Source organism: Camelus bactrianus, chromosome 12, assembly GCF_048773025.1.
Source record: "Camelus bactrianus isolate YW-2024 breed Bactrian camel chromosome 12, ASM4877302v1, whole genome shotgun sequence".
In the NCBI taxonomy this organism is placed as follows: Eukaryota; Metazoa; Chordata; class Mammalia; order Artiodactyla; family Camelidae; genus Camelus; species Camelus bactrianus.
In genome coordinates, this window is record NC_133550.1 from 34,616,910 (window position 1) to 34,642,291 (window position 25,382).

General features: G+C 36.2%; 1 protein-coding gene across 11 annotated transcripts in view; it reads right to left on the reverse strand.

Moving 5' to 3' along the window:
- Positions 1 to 25,382, reverse strand: part of SPIC (Spi-C transcription factor) — a 55,724-nt gene that overhangs the window by 15,105 nt on the left and 15,237 nt on the right. Inside the window, exons 1-3 of one of the 11 annotated variants that reach the window (XM_074375218.1) lie at positions 8,473 to 14,415; positions 6,755 to 6,863; positions 1 to 6,277 (exon numbers count right to left, since the gene is read on the reverse strand). The gene's annotated coding sequence lies outside the window, so the exon portion shown is untranslated. Of the gene's footprint in view, positions 6,864 to 8,472; positions 14,423 to 25,382 lie in introns of those variants that run through there. The other 10 variants (XM_074375219.1, XM_074375221.1, XM_074375220.1 and 7 more) reach the window with 10 other exon arrangements.

The window sequence follows — 25,382 nt, forward strand, 5'->3', positions numbered from 1 at the left end:
CAGGAAGACACTTCAACCCTTTAGCAAGTTGTTTCATTAACATCAGAATCGTTAAGAAAGAACTGTCAAGAACTCACTGGCAGAGTTGCATTAAGTGGCTGTTTTTAAGGAAGTGCTACAAAAGGGGATTTTTTTTAAAAGATACAGTGCCTTCATTATTTCTATTTCATGATATGGCCAGTAGACACAAGGGGCTACTATTTTGAAGAGGTACAGAATATTTGTATCCTATGGGCCAAAAGCATTAGAACAAACCCCTTGAAACCCTCGAGCAACATGCTGCTGCGCCTCGGGTCCGCACAGCTCTACTGGACTCCTCTGACCTGTATGACTCTTGTCCCATCTTTCTTTTTTCTTTTCTTTAAAATTGTTCGTATTAATTCTCCTGTGATTCTGGAGCCCATGTTGCCTTTTTTGCCTGGACAATTAACAGCCTTCTCTCTGGCCTCCTCACATTGGTCTCTTTCCTCTCTAACCACATTACTCATGAGGTCATTTACTGATCGCCCTAGAGATCTTAATGGTGCAGGCTCTTGCCCTGGCATTTGAGGCTCTTGATTCCAGCCTTAACCTTATTTACCACCATTCATTTAAGAAGAGGAAATGGAGTCCAGGCTATGGTCTTCTCTCTACACCTAGATCCAGTTAACAGCCCCAAAATGGTTAGGAGAGGCATATGGGTGGGATCTGATTGGACGTGGTTAAAGCTGCTGTATTTGCAAAGCAGGTCCAGTTCTCTTACTTAGCTTGAAGGTTTATTTGGGATGGTTTTTGGTGGCTCTGACGGAAATTGCGGGGTAACCCCCCCCCCCCCCCCCCGCCACCTACACGCATCCCTCCCAGTCCATCCGTCTGTTTACTCATTTTATCTTACCTATCCATCAGAGGCCAATCCAGTATCCGCGTAAACTCCAGGTGGAAATAACTTTCCCTTCCAAAGGTCGTGTCTGCATCACCCTTAAGTAACTGTAACCTTCTGTCATTTTAATAGATGTCACATTTAGCCAGGGGGAAAACCACTTAAGAATTTTTGGTAAACCTTGTGGGTGGGGAAAGAGAAATTCTGTTTTGCATTGTTGGAATCTGGGCTCACCTCTGATATGGGACTATTGTTCTAGACCAATTACTTTCTTGACCAAGTTTGTTATGCAAATGTAAACACGAATCTCCTCTTCTGAAATGTAGATGTTATAAATAACAAGAGTATAGGCCAACCTCGTAGTGCATCTGACTCCATAAATAACAAGAGTATATAAAACCAAACTGCTAATGTTGATGAGTTTTTAATATGTCCCATCGCCTTGTCTACACCCTTTTCACACCACTTTATTTCATTTTGTTCATTTATTCAACAAATATATATTACTGAGCTCTTTCCCCTGCTGGACACTGTCCTGAGTCCAGGGACCACAGCCTTCAACAAGTTCAGATGAGAAAAAATTTTTTTAAAGAAAACTAGACAAGTATTAAATAACAGTAAGTACTGAGAAAACAGTAACAGAAAGGTGATAGTGAGTATATACAGTAGTGGATGGTCACGAAAATGCTAAGGGAATGTGTGTGAGCTAAATCCAAGGATAAGAAAGAGTGAGCAGATAAACAAGGACTTGGGGAACTATATTCAATATCTTGTAATAACCCATAATGGAAAGGAATCTGAAAAATAATATATTTATATATCTGAATCTCTTTGCTGTAAACGTGAAACTAACACAACATTGTAAATCAACTATAATTCATTTTTTTAAAATTAAATTTTAAAAAAGAAAAGAAAAGAAAGCATGAGCAAAAGAAAAGTAGCAATCCAGTGAAGCACCTCCTGGTAGAGGAAATAACAGATGCCAAGAGCCTTAGATAGAAATAAGTTTGGTTTACTCAAGGTACAGAAAAGAAAGCCAGTGATCTGGAGCAAAATGAACTTGGGGGCCAAGAAGCAAAGTTAGAGCGGAAGGAGGGAGGATCCAGATCGAATCACACATTAAGCCAAAAAAAATTTTTATTTTCCAAAAAGAATCTAAAAAAGTCAAGTATAATAGTAATTACCTGCTTAGCTCCATTTCACAGATGAGGGATCTAAACTGAGGCTCAAAGACATTTCATGGCTTTTTTCTAAGATCCAATTGCTACTGAGAGATGGGCTGAGCTGGGTCCAGATTTGGGCCCAACTGACTTCATGCACATGCTCTCAACCGTCATGCTGGAACCCTGTGTCTGCACATTAGGTTCCATTAGACCGGAGTCCTCAGTCCTGATGGCAGTCTCCACAGACCCAGTGGATTCTTACAGTAGTACAGGCTTGGGATGTATTTGAAATGAATGGAAAAACAAGTCAATTTTCTAAGCCAGCATTTTCCCAGCTGGTGTCCCCGGAGTTTTATTCCACAAGATGTAAATAAACAGACTGAAAAAAAGTTGAGTGAAATCAATGAGCACATAGATGTTTGGGGCACAATTCTATATTACACATGAGAAAACAGAAATGCAGTTTTGAGTCTTTTGTAAAGCTAAGACATGAAAATGCTTTCAGTGACTTAAAAAAAAATGATACACTGTCCTTTTAGCATTCTAGAGGTTAAGGCTCCTATTCCTTGAGAAACTGATGAAGGAAAGCTGTGAGCTTTCCCCCCAAGAAAATGCCATTAGCACAACATTTTCAAGCAAATCCACCCAATAAGGCCAACAGAACCTAGTTTAGGAGCTATATTGTATTTTCAAAGCCTTCTTATCCAAGTACTGCTTCTTGAGACATTTGTACTGAACACAAACACACAGACACCTTTTTGGGGGTAGACAAAGTTTCCCTTAGCTCTAGAACTGAGCTGAGTAACTAGGGCTCTAAAGAGAACATCTCTAATTGACAGATTCTCTTTTGCAGAAGTTCATTGTCCTCAGTGGCAACTGAGTTTTTTTTTAGAAAATCATAAGCAACAGATGTGCTGGAGTCTAAATCATATAGTGCCAAACTTCAGGTGGAAAACTGCAATTTTCTGAGAATAGAGAGCTTCAGAGCCCAGGAAAGGGGAGACTAAGTTCGTGCTCTTCTCATTCTTTGCAGTTTCTATTTAAATAATTCAATTCTTCAGGAGATTAAAGAACTGGGTCTTAATCTTAGTAAGATCTTGGAAAACCTAACAAGCAACCTAATAAAAACCTAATAATAATATTGCTAGACTGGGAAGAAGGTGCTAGAAAACTTCTTATGTCTGAATAGAATTCATAGAACCATAGATTATGAGACAGAGCTAACACTTTCCCTCATTTTAATAATTACTTGCACTAGATTATTCTTCAAAATGTATTGAGACTTGTTTTGTGGCCCATCATAGGGCCTATCATGATGACTGTTCTATTTGCACTTGAAAGGATGGTATTTTGCAGTTATTGTATGCAGTGTTGGATAAATGTCAATTAGATCAAGTTGGCTGATAATGTTATTCCATATCCTTACTGATTTTTTCTCTGCATTTTCTATCAGTTACAAAGATTACAGAGATTAGAAAGAGGAATGTCAAACTATAATTGTGGATTTGTCTATTTCTCCATTTAATTGTCAATTTTTGCTTTCATGTATTTTGAAGTTCTTTTATTACATGTATACTCATTCAGGACTGTTAAGTGTTCCTGATGAATTGAGCCTTTTATCATTAGAATATTTCTGTTTCTCTCTCTGGAAATCCTTTCTAGTAATCCCTGAAGTCTACTTTGATATTAACCACACTAGATTTTTTATTCTTTTTACTTTCAACATGTCCAATTTTTCTGTGTATATACTTTATATTTAAAGTATGCCTCTTTGAGGGGGTAGGTTCAGCTCGTTGTTAAAGCTCATACTTAGCATGCATGAGGTCCTGAGTTCAATCCCTAGTACCTCCATTAAAAATAATAATAATAATAATTTTAAAAATAAAGTATACGATAAAAATTAAATGAAATATGTCTTTTTAAAATGGCATGTAGTTGGGTATTGCTTTTTACCTAGTTTGATGATGTCTGCCTTTTTGATGTTTAGTCCAATTTAGTAATTACTGATATAGTTAGGCTTAAGTCTACCATCTTGCCATTTGTTTTCTATTTATTCTTTTAATTTATTTTTTAATTTTTGTGGTTTTTTTTTAAGGGGGAGGTAATTAGGTTTATTTATTTGTTTTATTTTTTAATGGAGGTACTGGGGATTAAACCTAGGAGCTAAGCATGCACTCTACCATTGAGCTATACCCTCCCTGCTGTTCTATTTATTTTTTACTCCTTTGTTCTTCCTTCCCTGCTTTATTTTGGATTAAAGAAGTATTTTATTATTTTGTTATATTTCCTCTATTAATGTTTTATAATTTCATGATATGATACACTTCTATAATTTATTTTTAGTGGTTTCTCCAGGGGTTATAATATGCATTCTTAATTTATCAAGTCTACCTTGAGTTACTATTAAACCACGTCATGTATAATATGAGCCTTATCACAGTATGTTCCCATTTACATCTCCTCCCATCCTTAGTGCTAGTCTTGTCATATATTTACCTCTACATCTGTTATCATAATAGATTATTTAACCCTCACATTAATGCCCTGAGGTACTATTACTATCCCTGAGTTCCAGCTGTGGCTCTATCACCTATTTGTGTAAACTTGGACAAGTAATTTAACCTCCCAGTTTCCTCCATAAAGTGTGGATAACGATTTTACTTACCACATAGAGTTATTGTGAAAATCTGAGTGAACTCATCATGTACTTTGGACAGTCCGAATATTTAATAAATGTTGAAAATGTTAGGTCCTGCTTTATAATTATCCCTGCATTACAGATGAAGTAACAGAGGCTCAGGGAAGTGAAGTGATTTACTTAAGCTCACAGAGCCAGTGAGTGATAGACGTGAAGGTTTTCAAACCAGTTCTACCTGACTCCAACCAAAGGCTTTTAACCATTCAACCAGACTTTGCTTCCTTATCTATGGAGTAAGACTGAGAATGAGAATGAGAATGAAAATTGGATAATGGCTTTATGTCAAAGGGCTCCTGAGAGGTTTCACTGAGATAGCACAGGAAAAGAGTAGCAAGCATACCCTACCTTAGCTATTCATCACCAAAACTGCTCCTATTTTACCACACCTGGGACCTGCAGTCTAGCTGGCAAGTGGCAGAGCCAGGACTCAAACCCAGGTCTTTCTTGCCATATCTGGTGCCCCTTCCCAATAACTAGGTTGCATAAATATTCTCCATAGGCTCTGTGTATTACTGTAATTACTGAAACAGTTTCCACTGGTGTTCATATCAACAAAGGAAATTCCTCTGACACATGACTAGTGAAAAACCACCCAGCCCCACAGCAATGCAGGAGACAACAGGTTTATTCTCCTGGTTTCCGTGGAAGTGCTGAAGGGGTGGTGGTTTGTTAGTCTTGTGTTCAGAACCATGACAGATGCTCTCTCTAGTCCTAAAACAGCTACGTCCTGACAACCTACTGATGTACCTGACTGCATTCTAGGCAGGGAGAGCTGAGCTAGCCCATAGTGAAATGTTTATACATCTTTATCTTGAACCTGAAGAGCAAGCATGCCTCTCACTTCAGCCCTTCTGGCCTCAGAAGTTTCCAAACCTAAACCTTTCACTGGCCTGGGAAAGGGAAGAAAAATGACTCCTCTCTCCTCTTACTGGGGTCATCATGCCTGTTTTCTCTCTCTAGTTCACTAAGAAGACAGGCTTGTCATTGATTCGGCTTCATCTCCAGGTCCTTTTGGCTAGGGATTTTTTTCCCTAGCACTTTGTGAGTGGCAATTTCCTATGTTTTAACAAAATTGATTAGCAAGGCAATAATGTCTTTCATTATGCAGAAGCAATAGCCCACACTTACAGAAGTTGACTGGTAGGGAACTGATAAGCAAAGTGGGACAGAAAGGGAAGGGGATACTCTGAGCTCCGAAAAAAAAAAATATATAGATATATATATTAAATAATATACCTGGGAGGTGGGGGATGGGGGGAGCAATTCTCACATGTCTTTTGCTTTCTCAAAGCAGGTGGTAAAACACTATAATCCAACATAGGACTTCAGTGGAGGTTGGATGAATATATGAGTGCACTGTATCATTTAACCCTCACATTAATAGTCCATGAGGCTGGTGGGGCAAATGTTATCCGCATTTTGCTGGTGAGGACACTGTTGCCCAGGATATCAGAGGACACTCAGTGAGTGAGTGTTAGGTTTAGAATTGGGATCTCCTCATTCTCAGTTCAGCTTTTCAGATGTCATCTCTAGAAAACATTGGCAGATACCAACATGCTAAAGGGAGGACAAAAAAAGATTTAGATAGTTTTAATTTCTAAAATTAGGTTGATTTTTACTAAGAAAAACATTTTTAAAAACACACACAAGAAAAGCATTCTCATTACTGCTTTTCCATATCAAATTTTTATTGTGGGTTTTTAAAAAAGAATCTATTTGAAAATAAAGGAAGAAAAAAAGTGCATGTGTTAACAAAATCTCATGAGAGTCTAATGCCCTGAATGGATATAGCTGAGATCACTTTGAAGTATTAAATGGTTTACGTTATGCTGTATACCAAATAAGATGGCTGCCAATAAGAGAAACTGGGGGGAGGGAGGGTAGAGCTAAGTGGTAGAGCACATGCTTAGCATGCATGAGGTCCTGGGTTCAATCCCCAGTACCTCCATTAAAATAAAATAAAATAAAATAAAATAAAATAAAATAAAATAAAATAAAAAAACTAATAATAAATAAATAAATAAGCTTAATTACCACAGGGAAGAGTAGCAGGAACTATGACACTGCTTCCAAACTGGTGAAGTGGGAATAATCAGGAGTTGCCATATGGACAATCAATTTCTCATGGCCGGATGTTGCAGAACTTTCCATTTGGAAACAACAAACCCATTAACTTTGACAGAAGGTTTGCCTCTGTTTTTTTTTTTTAACTTTATTTTACTGAGTAATAGTCATTTTACAATGTTGTGTCAAATTCCACTGTAGAGCACAATTTTTCAGTTATACATGAACATACATACATCCACTGTCGCATTCTTTTTTTGCTGTGAGCTACCACAAGATCTTGTATATATTTCCCTGTGCTATACAGTATAATCTTGTTTATCTGTTGGTTTGCCTCTGCTTTTAATGCTGTGGTTGAGATTAACAAAAATTAGTAAGTCTGACAATACCAACTAAATGGAGATGTGAATCAGTGGCAATTCTTCACATTACTCGTAGAAGTCAAAATTGGGACAACCATTTAGGAAAATAACTACTTATCAGTAAAGCTCAGCCCACAAATCCATTCTCAGGAGTACACACAAGAGATACGTTTGTACATGAATGCCAGGATATATGTGGACAGGTGATGTTAGCAGCCATAATGGAAAAGATCTGCAAACAACTCCTCCCTCTCTCTCCCTGTATCTATATATATGTGTTATGTACATACACACATAAGGCTAGATAAATGCATAGATACATACATATACATATACACACACTGAGAAGAGAATGAATAAATCGGTTGTAGTATGTTCAAGTAATGGAAGAGTGAAAATGAATAAACTACAGCTAAATGCAGTAACCTGGAAGAATCTTGAACACAAAGTTCAGTGGAAAAAGTACAACTCAGAAAATCACTTAAAATATGGCAGGATTTTTATAGGGTTCAAAAATGAACAATTAAACAATGTATTTTTAATCAGCTTTTCTTTCTATCCATCTATCTATCTTTCTATGGTGTGTGTATGTGTGCAAACCAAGTGAATAATAAACACAAAGTACTGGGCAGTGAATACTCTTGGGAAGCAGGGAGATGGTCTAAGGAGTAGCACATAATTTATTTTAAATGTTTTATATGGAAAAAAATATATGTATGTACATACAAGACTGGGACATTGTGCTGTACACCAGAAATTGACACATTGTAATTGTACTTTAATAAAAATAAACAAATAAATAAAATGTTTTAATTTTTGGTTTAAGAGATGGGTTTACAGGTGTTCATTTCATTTAAATGAAAACATACATATCCTTTATGTGTTTCAAATAACATAGTAAAAAAGCAACAGACAAAAGGAACAGGGATTACAAGAAGGTTATCTAACAAAGCAAGTGGCATTCCAAAACAGAAAACTCTAAGGAAACAATTTTACTTTCCACAATGAAAACTCTAATTATATAAACTCTAGTGTTATAAAATTACACTTTTCATTCCATTAAAATTCCTGCATTATTTAAATATAATTATGTAAATTTATCACAGAAATAAAGAAATATAACAATAATAAAGATGTATGTTGTTTAGAAAACCAGTTCTGTCCTCATCTTGGCCTCCAATCATTTCCTAATGTTATTTCTTGTTTGAAGCCTTCCACTCAAATGGGAATAATTTTGCCATCAGATAACACTGTAGGTCACATATGAACTCTCTAGATTCGTGTTTCTTGGCATGCTACTTTGGAAAAATAGAAAAGCAGACCCACCTGTTTTTAAATATATTTGGTAAGTCATCTTATTTTGTTTGATGAGAAACCAAAGAGCTCGATTATTTTCCTTGTGCATTCATGGTGTGAATTCCCATGGTTTCTGTAAAAGAGTAAGTTAAGATTCAGTTGTCAGATTTACAGTACTGGGTGCTACTGTGCATGGGTTTGAGAGGATCGCTATCAGGAGAGGTCCAAGTGAGAGTCTCCAGGAACTTAGAAAGGGGAAAGATGGTGTTGTCCCCATTGGATGAAATAGCAAGAAGAGTAAAACCAAACTCAAAGTCTCCTGAAAGAGATGAGCGAGGACTATCCAAAAAGAGAATGACTCATTCAGTAGGGAGGGCTGTTACTCAAGGAACAAGCCTAATCTAGAACTATCCAGAAGTATTCTGAAGGAGAGGTAATCCGCTTCTGGGCAAAATCATCTCTATTGTGGAGACAGATGCAGGGTGTGGTAGCCCATGAGGTTTAGAATACATTAGAAATCTCTAAGACCATCCTTATTGTGAGGTGTATGGCCAAACTAAGGGTGGGTCAGACAGGCAGGATCCAGGAACAACAACCTACGATTTCTAAATCTGAAATATTACCACAAACGTACAGAGGTACAGGAAATGGTTTGGGTTTCTTGTTTGTTCGATTGGCTGGTTTTCAGCAAGATCCTTTATTTACCTCCTGTTCCCCAAACATGTCACGTGAGTACAGGTCACCAGATACTTGGATGCGCTGTTGGCTTTGTAAATGTGGAGCAGTGTGTATAGAAATCATGCACCTCAGTGATTCTTTAACAAGAAACTTCATGAGTAAAAAGACTTCAGGTGTGTCTGAAATGTCTGCCCTTTCCTGCATTCCAATCACTGAAAAATATCTGTGTAGAAATTCTACTCAAATGTAGACACATTTTCTTTGCACACTTGCTAGTAAACACCTAGTGTGTTTCAGATTGTGTTTATTTCTGAGAGTTGTTCCTCCCAGAAGCTGTTGGTCCTCAAGGACAGGGCTGTAAGTAGTTGGGAAAAAATGTTTGATAAACAGTGGGTTAGAAGTGAGAGGTGAGACCTCTGAGACACTCCCTGTTGTATCCATGAAGGTCTCAGAGTGGCTGCTTCAAATAGATGCTATTCTGGATGCTAGGATTTATCAGTGGACAAAGCAAAGATTCCTGTCTTTGCAGCATTTCTTCAGGGGAGACATAATAAGTATGGGCATGATCAATAAAGTAAATTACACAGCACAGTGGACAATGAGTAGTTTATGAAAAAAAAGAAAGCTAAGTAGGGTAAGGAGAAACAGGAAAGGGAGAGGTTCCCCTTTTAAATAGGGTCATCAGCCATGCCACATTAAGATGGCAGCGTTTGTGTAAAGACTGGAACGCGTGAGGAAGTGAACCACTCAGCAGCCAGTGAAAGACAGGTTGGGACCCAGAATTTCTTCGGAGGGAGAGTTCCAATTAATTTCAGGATTATATTGGTTGCTTGAGGACACTGAAGAAGTGATCTTTATTCCACCTTTCCTGTACTCAGAACTCACTTTTCAGTACTTTAAATGTCAAATTACTATTTCAGGGACATCGATTGAGTATGTACAAAATCGGGCGCCTACTCAGGATGCCCACTTGTTTCTATCTCTTCTGATGCCATTAAACATCCAGAGTGGCTTGCTCTTGGCAGGGGGAGCATCTAAATTTTCCCTCTAGTTTTGGGTTGGGAACTTGCAAGCCCCTTCACTAGGATCAAGTCAAAGCGAGAAGTAGAATTGCCCTGCTAGGAATTTTAGCCTGGTTTTGAGGCTATCGTTTTAATCCTTGAAATTGGATTTAGGAAATCCCAGTTGCTAATGCTCTGAGGCACTTTTGGGTAGAAGATAACACCATGGCCTCAGGTTACTTCTATGTTTCAAATACAATGCTTACCAGCAAAATCATTAGGCACATAAAGAGATTAGGCTACTTGAAGGAGAACCAGTAGTAACAACAGAAAATAGACTTAGTCATGCCAGAGTTCTGACATTGGGGTTGTCAGCCACAGGCTTTAAAATAATTATATTTGATAGTGTTTAAGGAGATAAAGCACAAGATTGAAAATCTCAGCAGAGAATCGGAAATTATTATTTTTGTTAATAGGAGAGGTTGTGGGCAAGACAGATTTGAAGAAAAATCAAATAGAAATTCAAGAACTGAATCATGCAATAACTCCAAATAAGAACTCAATACATATATTTATGTCTTCTCTATTTTATAACCTCTTTTAAATTATAGGCTGGCATTTTATCATATAACATGTTTAATATAGTTTCCTTACCTGACCTGAAAAATGAAGACATTTTTCACAATTAGGAATAAAAGTTACTGTGGAAACAGGTACAAATATTTCATTCACACTTAGTCTTAATAGAATAAACCCTCTTAGATGTTGACGAAACAAAAGAAAAACGAAAACCTTTAAGTCTACCTTTAAAAACTGGCTGTTTGTGGCCTTTAAAAGTTATATTTTTTAACAGAATTAACTCTATTCCCAAGTCTAGTGTTCAGATTCTAGAAGAGCTTAGCTCTTTTAAAGAGTTTAGGTGGGTGCAGCTCAGCAATAGAGTGCCTGCTTAGCATGCATGAGGTCCTGGGTTCAATCCCCAGTACCTCCATTAAAAGAAGAAAAAAAAAAGTTAAGTTGACAGAGGTTAAAATCTAGCAGAAAAAGTCTGAGGGTCAGTAGAATTGAAAATGAATTAGAAAGGTTAAACACTGAAAGCCTTGTGAAGCAGCAGAGAGTAGCGTGTGAGCATGAGCTTGGGAAATCCTTCACTGTGTCCTAGCTATGGGGATTTGAATAATGGTTACCTATTGGTTTGTTTTCTCATATTGAACAAGTGTTGGTTTTCTCCCTCTTCACTTGGTATAATGTCACAGAGAAGGAAATAGGGGTGATTTAAATGGGGCTTCAAAAAGTTGTGGTTTTTTTGATAATTAGGAGAAAATGAGAAGAAAATACACTTGGCAAGCAATTTTATCTTTAAACGATTTTTTTTTTTTTACTTTTGAAAACTGAGTAACTGATTAAAAAAAGCAAATGATTATCAGGTGTTTTTAGAGTTATAAAAAGGAAAAGCAAGAAAGGGCTTATTTGCCCTTTTATTTCTGTCTCTATACAGCAAAACCTGGTTTATTAAACATAAAAAAGAAAATGTATTGTTAAGTAATTAGAAGTTGGGACCTGTAATATAGCAACTAGGATTGCTATTGGTCTTAGTTCATAGTTCAAGGAAGTTCTATTTATTTTTGCTTCCACATGTTGTAGACTAGAAATATATTACCAGAAAGGGGTTGGGGGAGTCATGTGCCAGTGTGGTTTAGAAACCAAAAGTCAGAATTTACTTTATACATTAAGCTAAATATTGGGAGATACACACTTAGAGATTAAATTGTAGAAACAATATTTAAAAAAAAACCAAGAAGATATTGACAAGTTTCTAAAACCATAATAACTGACCTGTATGAATAAGAAATTGGTTTTTTAACCATTTTTAAAATAATTTCTCCTTATTTATTGCTCTATCCCCATTACAGAGAGCTTCTTCATACATTTCCTAAAGTTTTTCACAAGTTAAATATTACCTTAATATTTTTCACATTATGCTTCCTGTTCCACCATTATACTTTTGAAAACCTTCAGTATTTTCGCTTTTATTTTTTTCAGTCATTTTCACACTTCCCAATAACTTCTTTCTTAATTTTGGCTATCATTGTTTCCATTTCTTTTATTATTTTTTCAGCTCAATCCAATTCTTTTGCACCTATGATTCAATGCCCATCACACCAAAAAAGGGCCTGTTTAACTTTTTACTTTTGTATTCCATTCAGTTCAATTAAAAAATTAGTGTTATTAAGAAACATTAAAAGATAAACTGAAGCACATCAAAATTTACAAGAATTTATTTGAGCAAATATCAATTTGAATCAGGCAACACCAAACCAAAACTGGTTACAAAATAGGAGCACTCTGCTGACAGAAGCTAGAAGAAAGGTTCTTGTAGAGCAGACAATAAAGCAAAGCAAGGAAATTATCTGGTTATAACTTAAGCAGTTGCTTTATTTGGGAAGACCTAGTTGGCTGTTCGTGATTGGTCGGTCTTAAATCTTAACTTCTGGGATATAAGCGCATTCTCAATGTATTCTGGCTTAGGTTTTGGTTTGCTTATGTAAGCTACCAAGTCATTAGAGCCACCTCAGTATAATAGTCTCCTTGTTTAGTTACTTTAACATATATAATAATTTACATTCAATAAAATGTACCCATTTCCAGTGTATAGCTCTATTTAATACTGTACTGGAGGTCCTAACCAAGGTAATAAGGCAAGAAAGAAGAATGAAAAGTATACAGCCTGAAAAGGAAGAAGTAAAATTGTTTTTAATTTGAAGATGATATAATTAGCTATTTATACAATCCTAAGAAATCCACCAAAAAAGCTGCTAGTACTAGTAAATAAATTTCGCAAGTTTGCAGAATATAAGATTCTATACAAAAATCAACTGTATCAAGAAATAGTTGGACATTAAAATTTAAAAACAGTATTATTCATAATAGCATTTTAAAAATTGAAGTATAGTTGATTTACAATGTTGTGTTAGTTTCTAGTGTACAGCATTGTGATTCAGTTATATATGTATATATACATATATTCTTTTTCAGAGTCTTTCCATTATGGTTTATTACAAGATATTAAATATAGTAGGACCTTGTTGTTTATCTTTTTTTTAAATCTCTTTTATATATAGTAGTTTGCATCTACTAATCTCAAACTCCTAATTTATCCCTCCCCCACTCCTTTCCCCCCTGGAAACCGTAAGTTTGTTTTCTATGTCTGTGAGTCTATCTCTGCTTTGTAAATAAGTTCATTTGTGTCATTTTTTTAGACTTCACACATAAATGATATCATATAATATTTGTCTTTCTCTGTCTGACTTACTTCACTTAGTATGATAATCTCTAGGTCCATCCATGTTGCTGCAAATGGCATTATTTCATTCTTTTTTATGGCTGAGTATTATTCCATTGTGTATATGTGTATATACGTATCACAACTTCTTTACCCAATTATCTGTCGATGGACATTTAGGTTTTTTCCATATCTTGACTATTGTAAATAATGCTGCTATGAACACTGAGGTGCATGTATCTTTTCAAATTAGAGTTTTCTTAGGATATATGCCCAGGAGTAGAATTGCTGGATAATATGGTAACTCTGTTTTTAGTTTTTAAAGGAATCTCTATACTTTTTTTTCCACAGTGGCTGCACCAAATTACATTTCCACCAAGAGTGTGGAAGAGTTCCTTTTCTCCACACCTTCTCCAGCATTTATCTTTTGTGGACTTTTTACTGATAGCCATTCTTACCAGTGTGAGGTGATACCTCATTGTAGTTTTGATTTGCATTTCTCTGATAATTAGCATATTGAGCATCTTTCATGTGCCTATTGGACATTTGTATGTCTTCGCTGGACAAATGTCTGTTTAGATCTCCTGCCCATTTTTGGTTGGGTTATTTTTTGTTGTTGTTATTGAGTTGTATGAGCTGTTTGTATATTCTGGAAATTAAACCCTGTCTGTTGCATCATTTGCAAATATTTTCTCTCATTCTGTAGGTTGCCTTTTTGTTTTGTTGATGGTTTCCTTTGCTGTGCAAAAGCTTACAAGTTTAATTGGATCCCATTGTAAAATAGCATTTTAAAAACATAAAATACTTAGGGATAAATGTGTAAGACTTGAATACTGAAAGTATTGTTGAGAGAAATTAAAGAGAACCCAAATCAGTGGAGAGTTATACAATAGTTATGGGTTAGAAGACTCAATGTTAAGATGTAAAATCCTCTCAAATTTTATCATAGATTCTAGACAATGTTAATCAAAATGTCAGCACATGATCTGTAGAAATTGATAAACTTATTATAAAATTTATATAAAAGTCCAAAAAATCTAAATGAAAACAATTTTTCAAAAGAAGAAAGAACAATGTTGGAGACTTAGCATAAAGCTATAGTAATCAATATCATAGTGTGATATTGGCATAAGAATAGACATATAAATCAATGGAACAGAATAGAGTCCAAAAATAGATTTACATGTGTATGTTGATTGTTTTAAAAAAAAATAAAGCTGGAATAATTTGATATCTAGATGGGGGAAAAAATGAACTCTGATGTTTACCTTATAACATATAAAATTTTACTTGAAATGATTCAAAGATTTATAGTAGCAGTAAAACTATAAAACTTCAAGAAGAAAGCATAAGATAAAAATTTTATGCTTTTGTGCTAAGCTAAAATTTCTAAAATAGAACACAAAACACACAAAGCCTAAATGAATAAGAACTGATAAGTTAAACTTTATCAAAATTTAAACCTTGGCCCTTCAAACAGTCCTGTGAAGAAAATTAAAGCCAAGCCGCAAACTGCGACTTACGAAAAACTTATTTCTGATAAAGGACTTTGGTCCATAAAAAAAAAAAAAAACAAAAAAAACAAAAAAAACAAAAACCTCTAGAACTCAATAAGACTAAAACTCAAGTTTAAAAAGGGGACAAAATATTTGAACAAATATCTCACTAAAAAAAAAAATATATATATATGATAAACACCTGAAAAGATGCTTAATATCATTAAGGAAATGCAAATTAAAAACCACAATGAGCTATATCTACACATACACCAGAATGGCTATAATTAAACAGATTGATAATTACCAAGTGTTAGCAAGGATCTGAAGCAATTAGAACTTTCCTACATTGCTGATGGAAATATAAAATGGTATAGCCATTTGGAAAATAGTCTGTTAATTTTTTATAAAGTTGAATATGCATACCTACCATTATGACCCAGCCATTCTACTCCTAGATATCTGCCCAAGAGAAATGAAAACAAATAACATGTTCACACAAACACTTGTATGAAAATGATCATTCCAGCTTTATTCATAATAGCCTTAAATTGGAAATAACCCAAACTTCTATCAACTCATGAATGAATAAACAAATTGTCATATAGCCATACAATTTTACTCAGGAGAAAAAGGAACAAATTATTGATACACACCCATTCAACATGGATAAATCTCAAAAGTGTTATGTTAAGTGAAAGAATCCAGACACAAAAGACTACATACTGTAAGATTCAATTTATATGAAAATCCAGAACAGGTGAAACAATGGTGTCAGAGAGCAGATCAATAGTTGTCTAGGGTTGAGAACTGGGAGAAGGGATTAGCTGCAAAGGAGTACAAGGAAAATTTTGGGGGAGGGGTGGAAATGTTGTAAATTGTGATTATGGTGATGGTTACATAACTGTATACACTTGTCAAAACTCATCGTGCACTTAAAAATGGTGAATTTTACTATGTAAACTATACTTTGATAAAGCTGATTTCTAAAACCAATAGCAATCAAGATATAATGAACAACTCTGTGTTGATAATTTAAAATTTACATGGAAACAGGCCAGTTCTTTGAAAAACACAAATTACTGTGGTAACACAAAGAGAAGGGCTTCTACAAACGAAGTACATTTGTGAAAAAAGAAGCTAATACTAGCAAACAAACCAGCGTCATACCTGTTAGAAGAATGTAGGGTGTGCAAGTAGGATGTGGGTTTTTTCCCCTTGCTGTTTTGTTTGTTTGTTTTCTTTTGTTTTTAACTAATGTGTTGAAATCATATTTACTGTTCCATTTTCTTAGGAACATTATCAGTGAGTACTTTATTGCTGTCAGTAAATGAAGTAGACTATATTTGTTTACTCGAAACCTAGAGACACATATTGTTCAAATTAATTACAAAAAGCTACACAAGGAAAAGAAATGATTAATTATACTAAAGACATACTTAACTCAGCATGAAAATAAGTATATACTGGGATATTTAAAAAATTATGATAGAAAGAACAGTCTCAAAGAATTTTTTTCTTTTGTCCTGTCTCTACAATTCCCAATTTGGTTTTGGTAGAAAATCAAATCTTATTTAATATGTCTTTATGAATATCTGGTAGCGGGTGGGAAAAGCAGGTCTCTGAATTGAATTTTTGCTTCCCTTACACAGGAAACTATTAAAGAAGTGATACCTTCCCCATTTTTATTACACTTTAAAAATGATCAAGATTTTCAGAAAACAAATGCAGTAAAATCTAGAATCAACATTGAATCTGTAAATTGACCTTGCTTTCGGGTATCTTCACTCATTCTTTGAGGCAAACTCATATATGTATTATATTTCCTCCTGTATGTCTTGTCATCTGTCTTTGCTTTCTTTTTTCTCAATTTAAGAAATCAAGAAAAACGGTTTGAGGGCTCAGACTCTTAAAGTTGAAGACAGATTCCTTGGGTTGAAGTTCCAGCTCTGCCATTTTCCAAATTCAATTTTTTCTATGCCTAATATTAGTAATAGTAAAATGACAACATCACTGAGATTATTTATTATATAGTACAGAGGGGTTAAGTAACTTGGCCAAGGTCATGTAGCACTAACTACTGGAGAAAAAGCCTCACCTTTACAGATACACCATGCAGAGGCAAATTAATCCTGACCCTCCCATTCAAATCCAGGAAAGCAAAATTCCATTCAACCCACCAGTTTTGACTGAGCATGTGCAGAAACAGGACAACACTTCTGGCCCTTGGGCCTTAATAGTCTCAAGGGGAGGTGATGAGGAAGTCGCCCAGATACTTATGCATGAGAAATAGACATGGAAAAGAGTTTGAGGAGCTTAGTTAAGCATGGAAGTGGGGTGAGGGGCCTGGAATGAATCAGGAAAAGCCACAGAGAGGAGGGACATTGGAAAGGCAGTCTTACAACATGCTCTTCAGAACTATCTTGAACCAACAGACTGCTAACATAGAACATGATTTTTGTAGTAGTCCTTCCAAAGTTAATTGGTAAAGCTAGTCTGGCGTACATAGGGTGACCAGCTGTCCTGTTTACTTGGGCCTCTGAAGGGTTTCCCAGGATTTTTTTGAAAATTATTTTATTATTTTATTTTATTTTAATTGAAGTACAGTCAGTTTACAAGGATGTGGGATTTTAAGTTTTAAAACTGAAGAGTTAAAACAGTCCGGGACAAAACGTAAGCATTTATTGCCACTGCAGAAGTAAGCTATAACAATGCTTGTTAGAATTTGTTGATGACCTGTAATGTTCTAGATGGACACTGTTCTAAGCACTTTCCATGTGTTTAGCTCATTTAATTCTTCCAATAACCTCACCCTCTGTTGAATACTGTCATTAACTCCATTATGCAATGAAGGATATCAAGGCACAGATTCTCAAGGCCATGAATCTGGGAAGTGGTGGGGCCAAACCCAAACATTGTCCTTCTGGAGTTGACCTTCTTCACCTTTGTTCTATCCTGGGCAAATGTCAAAAGAGCCAGTTGTGTTTTATGTCTGAAGATCTAGGTTCCCCCGGTAAAATCGGAAGGGTCAGATTTGAGAGCCAAAGCATTAAAATTGCCTCTAGTTAGATTGATTTGAGCCAAGGGCTGCCATACTCCCAAGTTCATGACTCTCTAGGGCAGAATTTCTCCAGCTTTGGATGAAGTTCTTGGTCCCTAGGACACTTTGCAATGGGCTTGTTCCCAGACAATTTTAAATGGAACTACTCAATCTCAACACTGCTCAACTAGTATTTTTATCTCTTTTAAAAAATAAGCTATCATTAGTTGGGAATGTATTATGTGACTGCCATTGTTCTGAACACCTTGCCTATATGAAATTATTTATTCCTTATTTCTTGTATTAGTCATACGCATGCCAACAGAAGAAGAGAAATTTGAAAGTTAGCTTTTAATCCTCTTTCAAAATTGATGATGGCTAGCTGGATACAATAAATCCATGGGGAATGGAAAATGCTTCTGCTCCAATTAGTATTTTTCCTAGTATGTAAGTGATTTTGTTTTCTCACAGCTAATCTCTGCTTTTGCAATATTCTGATTTATAACCCATTTGTGTCCCTTTCAAACACAAATTCACTCTCCCAGTCAAAGGTCTTCTATGGAAATGTCCTTAGAAGTGATTCTTAGTGACTCAGAAACTTGTGATCTTGGTTAAAAGGAGCTTTGGAAATGCTATTGTTTGTTTGTTTTCATAGGTTTTATCAGGCGGCTTACATGCTCCCACGCTTTAGGGGAGAATGAGAAGCCACCAGCATCTGCAGTCTTTGTTGAGTCATTTACTTAGTGCTAATGCTTTGAGGCAGAACGGATTTGAATGGAAGGGGCGTTTTTTTCTAATTCTCAACCGCTCCAGAGCCTTAGATTTCTATTGCCAGAATGCCTTTGTTTCAAGTGGGATTTCCATTTCTTCTCAAGTTTTATATTACCATAAGGCTAACAGTCATAAAATTTGTATCTCTGTCTAACTACCCTACTCAGAAACTTCATTTTTTCTCCCTCCTTCAAAATTTCCAAGGAGGGAGAAACCATATCTTTCCTATGAAAACCAAACCTAGTAAATCAAAAGCCTTTATGGTAAAGAAAGGCAAACCTTGCATTCTGCCAGTCAGTCTCATCAACAATGAATTATATTGGTAATATTTTGTACATATCCTTACCAAAAAAAATACTTTCCTTTGTCTAGAGCCGTGCCTGGCACCAACCAATAAATGCTTCATTTAAAAAACTTTCTATTTTAAAATAATTTCAAACTTTAAAGAGTTGCATGAATAGTACAGATTCAGCAATTGTTAATCATTTGCTTATCTTGATATCTACATTTTACTTATACATACATTTTTAATGAACCAACAGACATCATGCTCCTTTATGTTTAAATAGTTCAATATATATGTCCTAAAACCAGACATTCTCTTAAAAAACTGAGACAACAGAAAACATCTGTTGATCTCTGCCCCCAATTCCTGACACAGAGCCCCTGAAACCTTTGTAAATTCCTAAGTGACAAGACACAAGGCATATCTTTTTTGTTTTATTGAGGTGACACCGGGTGGGCTCTTGAATGGCTACTGGATGGGAGCTGGTCACCAGAAAGACTAAGCCACTATTAGAAGCCTGGAATTTTCAGCCCCACCCTCCATCCTCAGGGATAGGAGAGGAGTTAGAAATGAAGTTAATATTTGATCATGCCTACTCGAGGAAGCCTCCGCAAAAACCCAGTAGTATGGGGTTTGGTGAGCTTCCTGGTTGGTGAACACATCTACACTAGGAGGGTGACACACCCTAACTCCATTGGGCCAGAAGTTCCTGGGCTCAGGATCCTCCCAGACCTTGTTTATGCTCTTCATTTGGCTGTCCATCTGTATCCATTATCATATCCTTTAATGGGGGTGCGGGGGGTTGGCTCAAGTGGTAAAGCACATGCTTAGCATATACAAGGTCCTGGGTTCAATCCTCAGTACCTCCTCTAAATATAAACAAACAAACAAACAAACAAACCTAACTACCTCCCTCCTAAAAAATAAATAAATAACATAAAAATAAAACTAAAAATTAAAAAATCATATCCTTTAATAAACTAGTAAACGTGTTTTCCTGAGTTCTGTGAGCCACTCTAGCAAATTAATTAAACCCAAGGAGGGGGTTATTAGACCTCCCCACCTATAGCCAATTGGTCAGAAGCACTTGTGATAATCAGGATTTGCAACTGGTGTCTAAAGTGAGTATGTTGGGTCATGGAGTGGGCGGCGGTCTTGTGGGACTGAGCCCTTATCCTGTGGAATTTGATGCTTTCTCCAGGTAAATAACTTCAGAATTGAGTTAAATTGCTGGACACTCAGCTGGTGTCACATAGAATTGCTTGGTGTGGGAAAAAAATCTCTTGGTGACCAGAAGTGTCAGAAATGAAGTAGTGAGAAGGAAAGGAGACTCACAGGGAAGCACACAGGTGGAAAGCTGATTTTTTATCCTTTTCAATAGCCACGGTGTAATTGTCAAATTTGGGTAATTTATTATTGTTATAATATTCACCTAATATATTGTTTATATTTGAATTTTACCAATTGACCCCAAAAGGTCTTTTTAGCAATTTTGACCCCCTCTTCCAGGATCCAATTCAAGACCACACATTGCACTTTGTGGTTGTTCTCTTTAGTTCCTGGTTAACCTTAAACAATAAAATAGTCATTTCTTTTACCAGTAAAATGGGTTTACTCAGGTGGAGAAAGAATTACAATTGGGGACAGGCAACTGTGGCAAACCACATGCAAGTTAGGTAAAGAAAAGAAGAGGAAACTCTTATAGAGGGGATGGGGAAGTTGAGAGGGGCTGTTATAAACAAAATGTTCACTGGAGGAAACTGGGAGTCTGAAGTGTAGTGCCCTTTCACTGGCTCAGTTGTGACTGTCTCTCATTGGCTGAGCTCTTGCCAGGAAAGGAGAAAATCTTTCTGCTAGTGGTAGCGAAGATGTGTCACTTCCTGCTGGAGATGCAAGGTGTGTCTCTTCCTGTTGGGATTTGTATTGACATGGAGTGGTACCTGAGTGAGACCTCCTGCTCCTGGTCTCCTGACTCCATTTTAGTGAGGTTTCCCTTTAAATCTGGAGGAGTTCTTTGGCCTTTTTTTGTCCTTCATAACATTGACATTTTTGAAGGCCACTTGTTTTATAGACTGTCACTCAATTCTGTTTCCTCACAATTAGATTCAAAGCACGTGCTTTGGGCAGAAATGCTACACACGTGTCCTAAGTGTGTCCCATCAGGATGCACGTGATCTCAGTTTTCTCCACTATTGGTAACATTAACAATAGATGCTTCTTGAACTGAGTAGCTAAGTTGAGGTTCCTTATAATCACACAGATGGTTTTTGTAATTCTTTCTTCTCCTCTATTTGTATTATTAAAAACTAATCTGTTTTTAAAAATCTTGCTCTGATGAATCACAGAGGTGGGATTAAGTGAGAGTGGCTAAGAGCACAGGCTTTAGTGCTTGACACAGTGGGTCAAATCCCTGATCTCACTTAGCAATTGTGACCTTGAGCAAATTAAGTCATCCCTTGGTTTTCTCATTTGGAAACTGTAATGAGAGTGTCTGCAGTTCATTTATCTTTAATGAGGATTCAATGAAGCAGTGAATGTAATAAAGTACTTAGGTCTTAGCCTGGCAAAAGTAAGTGCTCAATAAAAACTAGTGATTTTTATTATTATAATTAACCCATACAATGGCAAGGAGAGACAGCTGGTTCTCCCTAAAACTTTCTCAACTTCTTTTGCCATTGGGATGGGGCCATATGATCAATTCTGGCCACAGGACTATAGGGGGAAGTGCCATGTGCCACTCTGGGCTGAGGCCCTTACAAGCTGGTGTGCTGCCCCCTATCTTGCTCCTCCCCTGCCAAAGTGACCTTGGAGGCTGCATGTTCCAGATGGAGTAGCTACAAGGTGGAGATAGGCTGTCTATCGCATACAGAGTTTAAATGAATAAGATGTAAACCAATGGGGTGGGTATAGCTCAGCTATAGAGCACATATGTAGCATGCATGAGGTCCCGGGTTCAATCCCTGGTACCTCCATTAAAAAAAAAAAAAAAGAAGTAAGCCTTTTTGCTTTAAGCCAGTGAGATTTCAAAGTTTATATTTTACTATAGTAGAATAGAATATTTCATTGATTAATTTAAGCAGCACATCCCCATAATGTGTGAATAATGACTTGACAATTATTCAAAAGACTAAAATAGTAGATTCTATCTTCATTGATAGCTGACTCTATATTTACTGACACTCATTCAACAAATATTTGAGTTCTAACTGTGTGCCTGACTGTTGAGGCAAATGGCAAGCAAAATTAGACAGGGTTCCTGTAATCATGATGGCAATAGTCTAGTGGGGGAGACAGGCATTAAGCAAATAATAGCATAAGCAGATGCAAAAGTGTAGCATAGTCTTATGCTATGAAAGGGAAAGGACTGCAATGCTATGAGAGGCTGTAATTGAGAAATGAGATCTACCACTAGCTCCATGATCTTGGGTAACTTGACTTGGTAGCCTCAGTTTTTTTCTCTGGATTAGTAAATTGGCCTAGCTGATATTGAAAGTCCCTTCCAGCTCTCATATTCTATATTTCTGTGTGGATTCCTCTTTTTTCCCTGTTTGTGTGAGCACTTTTTAATTAAAAAAAAAAAAACAATTTAGCAGAAATATTGGCTAGCACATGAGGCAATGTGACTTCTTTTCCTACTGCTAATTTAAATCCAATTGTGTTAGGCATTCTCCCTCAATGTTTTTGCTGAAGCTTTGGAATAATGCTTACTAATCATTCTCAGGGGAACTTTGTGAGCTATTAGTAAGCAAGTTTCATTGAGTAACAAGGGCAGGAGGCTTACATCCATTTAGCAAAGATGACCTTCTCTGGGATGGAATTTGAAAAGCACCTGAAGAAGTATTTCCCCCTCTAGCTACCTGAATTCCCATATTACTCATAACTTCAGAAAATCTCTGAATGACAATGAAAATGTTTACTTGGGAACAACATCATTCTTTTTTTTTCTAATGCTCAAGTGTGAGTGTCTTATGGTAGCTAGAAGTCTCTGAGAGATGAGAAAGGGAAAGGGCTCAGAAAGATCTGGAACTTGAGGGACTTGGCCAGAGAATGCAGACTTGAGTCTGTATGTAGAGGTAGCATGCTCATGGAAGGCCCTGGCTGCCAAGCTGAAGAGACCACCCACAATGAAGGATCAAGGGACATTAACTTTACTTCACAATGTTGCCAAGGGCCAACAATGAGTGCCTGGCATGTTTATTACCAAAGAAGTTCACTGCCTCATACCAAGCACCATAATAATGTAAAATAGTGGTCTTACATAATTTAAAGAAAGAAAGTACTTCAAGTCAGAGAAGGGGCACGATTTTCCCCCTTGTAATGATTGGAGTCTTTGCTACGAGTTCCATATCGTTTGTATACCTTATTAGGTAGGTGTCAAAGAGGACAAGGACCAAAAAAAAAAAAAAAAAAAAAAAAAAAAATTAGTGCAAACATCAATTCATGTGACTCTGATTCCCATGTTGATGCCAGCGAAAAAGCCAATACATAACTGCAAAATAACTTTTAAAAAAATTACATGACTAAGCCAAACTGGTATTAACAAGCCAGTTCTTCTTTTTGTAAAGGACTCGAAACTTGCTAACATAATAGGAGCAGTTTTCTCATGCCCATAGAACCATTTTCACATCCCACATCTTGCCAGTTTGGTTCTTCCTTCCTATATTGCTTAAAAGATTGTCAGATATTTTGAAGGAGAGAAGAAGTCAATTAAAATTTTAGACTGTTCTTTAAAAATTCTGATAGAATTTAAGATATCAGAAACAATTAAATATGAGGTTTTTTTTTTTTTTAATTGAAGTACAGTTGATTTTTTTTTTTTTTTTTGGTTGGGGGAGGTAATTAGGTTTATTTATTTATTTTTTGTTTATTTTTAGAAGAGGTACTGGGGATTGAACCCAGGACCTTGTGCATGCTAGGCATGTGCTCTACCACTGAGCTATACCCTCCCCCTGGTTTATTTTTTTATTTTTTTTGAGAAGACAAGGAACTTTAGTTAATATTCTGTATCCTTGAGGGAAAATGCTATATTTGTGTTAATAGTAAATATGACTTTTTTCCAGTCATTCAAGCAAAGTAATTTACTTCATATTGTTCTTGAGTTGTCTCAAACATTATGTCCATATATAGCTTGTAAGGAACTCTAAAAAAAGAAAACATTTCTCCATGATAATACACATATCTAGTACTGTGAACCACCAGGGATCTGGTGGTTTCAAATCTTTTTCTTTCTTGAATCAGTGAAACTAGTTTCTGTAATAAACTCTCATGGCATATAAAACACATGAAAGCTACCCTGGTGGGAGAGGTCATTGAGGACCCCAACCCAAACTCAATCCAGTGTTTATTTCAAATAACCTTTTTTGCTTCACTACTTTATCACCAGAGTCCAGAGGAGTATCTGGCACAAATATCTGTTAAAGGAATTTATTACGCTGCCTCAATCAATATCAAATAGAAATCATCACTCATAATACATATTAGTAAATTTATTTTAAAAATAATATAATAATAGAGACTATTACTTAGTATATTTTTCAATTGTAGTATACTCAGTTTACAATGTTGTATCAGTTTCTGGTGTACAGCATAATGTTTCAGTCCTACATATACATATATATATTCGTTTTCATATTCTTTTTCATTATAGGTTACTCCAAGATGTTGAATATAGTTTCCTGTGCTATACAGTTGTTGTTTATCTATCTTATATATAGTGGTTAGTATCTGCAAATCTCAATCTTCCATAGTGTATTATTTTTAATGATAGTAATTGGCCAAGTAGTAGTTAGCCTTAAGATATGTATTAGTACTTGGCAAAGCAGTGTGAATACTTTTTCATCTGAGAAGTAGATTTTGAGTTCAAGAGTATTCCTTGCCAAAGTGAACCAAAAAGCTCAAGTAGCTGGTGTCCACTTTGCCTGGACACTCTTTGGTTTTTGCATGACTGGCTTCTTCTTCTCTTTCACCCTTTAAGCTTCAGTTAAAATGTCACCTTCTTCTAGGCCTTCCTTGACCCTTCTATCTAAAATAGTCCCTTTTCCCCAGTTAGTTCAATTTAATCACATCAACCTACCCATTTCCGCCACAGAATTTATTACAATCTATACTTATTTTGTTTATTTATTTGTTTACATGTTTAAAGTGGTATGTTCTGCCTCCTTTGGGGCAAGGCCCAGGGCCAAGCACAGTGGCTGGCCCACTGCCAGGGCTCAATGAATATTTGTTAAATGAATGGATGAGTAAGTGAGCAAACATGTGTAGTGCCCAAGAGGACACAGCTGTCCATGATGAGCTGAGTATTTAATAGGAGTTTGAATATAGTTTGTGCTTGGAAAGGCTGTGGATGGAGGGGTTCCCCAGCCCTAGAGAGGCAATCTGAAGGGAC